The sequence below is a fragment of the Toxorhynchites rutilus genome, chromosome 1, assembly GCF_029784135.1.
Source record: "Toxorhynchites rutilus septentrionalis strain SRP chromosome 1, ASM2978413v1, whole genome shotgun sequence".
NCBI lineage: Eukaryota > Metazoa > Arthropoda > Insecta > Diptera > Culicidae > Toxorhynchites > Toxorhynchites rutilus.
Window position 1 is genome coordinate 82,304,209 of NC_073744.1, and position 3,387 is coordinate 82,307,595.

A 3,387-nucleotide genomic window follows, 5' to 3' on the forward strand; every position below is an offset into this window, starting at 1 on the left:
TGGTGAAACGCATTCATTTTTCGTGAGAACATCGACAAGACAAGATCGTTATTGAACGAGCTGAACAAGCGGAACGAGCTGGACGAGCTGGACGGCGAGGGATCGAGGGATCGACAGATTCATCACCTGGCCTGACCTGGCCAGAAAATTGGTTCCGTTTGATGCATCGGTGCACCCACCACATACACATACCCATACACACAATTGTTTCGTTTCGTACATGGGCTCACCAATCAAACCATCTGGCAATCACTCATTTCAGGTCCACATAACACCAAGCCGGTTATTTTCAGGAGCACTTCACAACTTTGGAAGAGTTCAATTGAAGTTTTCTAAATATATATGATAATTTTATACATATACTCATCCGCTCACAGATTTACAAGAACTTTCAGCAATCTTGCAATTTATTCATTCATCCATTCATTATGAATTGATTCAGATACAACTTCAAACAAATGATCACTAAATCAACGATAGTCCTACGTCACCCTTGCGGTTATACCACAGATATAACCCACTTCCTGTTTTTTGCCTCCTTCCTATTCCTCAAAACTATCAGAAAAAAATAACTCAAAAATACAATTAACATAGTTTTGTAGAGCAGAAAGTGTTCTGAGAGATTCCCTTTGCCACACAGCGAATAAATCGTTGTAAAATGAAATAAATATAAAAAAACGCTATGAACTTATTCCCCAACCCAATATATCGGACGCTATCGTGTTTTCCCTATTAAAAAAGGAGTGGGAATTCATTAGCATTTTGTCTGATGCCCATGTTTTACCCACGAGTAACAAAACTCGAGCTGTTTTGATAAAAAATACGGCTGCCAACGTTTACTCGTGAGCCTGTTTTTTTTGCAATGCAGATCATCAGTAGTGTACTCATGGGTACACTCGCACTCACTCGATTGACATCCGACACGTTCACAAGTTTTTTTTTATTCACCAGGCAGAATTGATTTGGCCTATACAATGAACAAATTATGAATTACAATGGTTTATAACTCTACGTGGGAATGTCGTTGAAATATCGGTTTCTATATTGAGATCTGTAACCAAGCCGTTTGCTCATACCAAGGTTATGAAGAAAAACCGACAATTTGACTCTGATATTTCCCTATGATTACGAGTCGAATTTCGTGAGTAAATTTATATTCTACAACTTTGCTGGTCATTCGCTATCCAACTCTTGACGAGTAAAGTTAAGTGTCGATATTGTGCGTTATCACTTTTGCCATTGTGCTATTGGTATAGTGTACGAGTGAAGGTCATTGCTGTCCGCTTTCGAACTGACCTTTTGTGGTACAAAGGAAGCAGCGCTCTTGCAGCGAGCTGGACTGGCAGCTGTTGAACTGTACTAATCGACATAACGGGATCGTCATTGCGTGACTGTCGCTAACGGGATTCATCATCACGTGGCCGTGTAAGCTATTCTTGCGCTACTGTGTTGTCACCGTAGCGCGTAGCCTCTGTCTCTCCCTGAATAGGGTAATAGAGCGCATAATTGGAACAACTTATATATTAAGGTACATATATTTATTATTAATATAATTATTCAACTCATTCATTTATTGTTTAATATTGTTGTCATAATATTTTTTTTGAAATTTTTTTTATTATTGTTAAAATCATAAATAAATTAGGTATAAGACAGATTTTTTTGTAAAATGGAGAATAATGGAGGATCTCCAGAGATGGAGATCTCCGATACTGAATCCCATACAGGACTTGGTAAAAAAACATAAACGAGTACCTCCTAACGAAGATACTTCTTCTGGGGACGAATCCGTTTATCCTACAAGCCCTCTTCCAAAAAAAATTGCAATCCTCGTCCTCGACCTCGTCTTCCCCCTCTGTTGTCTCCGCTCCACGTGTCAGAGTCTATCCAGAAGATGCACCTGGAACTGGCCCGTGGATTATTTTCCTCCGGCCAGAACCAAATGGAAAAAGCCTCAACGTGATTTAGACCATGAAAGATCTGGCCAGTTACACTTCTGTATCTGAAATTCGCAGGGTTAGACCGAGAAAATTGCGAGTTGTCGTGAATAACCGTAAACACGCAAACGAGATTGTTGCTGATCAACATTCCATTCTCGAATATCGAACATTCATACACTCCCATAACGTAGAAATTGAGGGGGTGATAGCTGAAACGGGTCTGACGAGCGAACAAATAATAACAGAAGGAAAAGGCAAGTTCAAGAAGCTCTCCTCAATGGAAGTAAAAATCTTGGACTGTCGCCAACTCGGGAAACTCTCCAATGATGGGGACACAACTAAATTTACGCTGTCCGACTCGTTTCGAGTCACCTTTGCTGGTGCCGCCCTCCCTGACTACGTTATGGTGGGCAAATTGAGACTACCTGTGCGACTCTTCGTGCCAAAGCCCATGACTTGCAACAAATGCAAGTCAGTTGATCACACAGCAAATTATTGCGCCAACAAGGAGCGCTGTGCCACTTGCGGAGAGCAACATGTGGGCGAATTCTGCAGTGCGACTGAGCATAAGTGTCCATATTGCGGAAGAACTCCACTTGTGAAACTTACAAGAGTCGCTGGGAGAAACAGAAGCGCTCTTTAAAGAAACGCTCGAAGCGCTCATTTGCGGAAATTTTAAAGGGCGCTTCTCCACTTACCCAACAACAACCAATCTCAACATACAATACCTTTTCCACGTTGCCAGTTGATGAAATGGAAGCAGACACAGCTAGCGGGGGCACACCGTTTATTTTCAAAGGGAATCCTCGGCGCAAAAATGTGACCACTCCCAAAGTTCAAGAACAAGTCCCCCCGGTGATATCCCCTTGATTGCCTAAGAAATCGAGTGCAGCGAAGCCAAATCAGGTTCCTCCTGGCTTCCGTGGGAATAGTTGACCTTCGAACGACCCAGCACTCGAGGGGACATCAAAAATCCCAACTGTCACTATTTTTCCGTCCAGCTCAACTTCCCAATCGTGATTTATAAAGTTGACTGACCTTGTGGCTCAAATCTTCACATGCTTCAATGTCTCCGACTCCATTAGAACCATTGTCATCTCAATGCTTCCAGTATTAACCGTTTGAACACGGGGGAGCGCGATAGCGCTCCTTCTGTTGTATGCGGAAAGTGCGGGGAGCGCACTCTTGTTCTATGTCATTATTTTTGGCTTAGCACCTCTTAACGTAGGATTTTGTCTTTCGGGGATATTTTTTAAAGAGGACTAAACGCGCTTTGTGCAGCAAACCATAATTTTGAATGAAATTGTTTAAATATTATTTTTCATTATTTTCAAAAAAATAATTTATGTATAGATAGGAAAGTTTATGTTAGTAAATTTTATAAACCTCACTTTTTATGTGTTTTTTTCCTATTAATATAACTTTTGTGACCTAAGCTCTTTAGTAC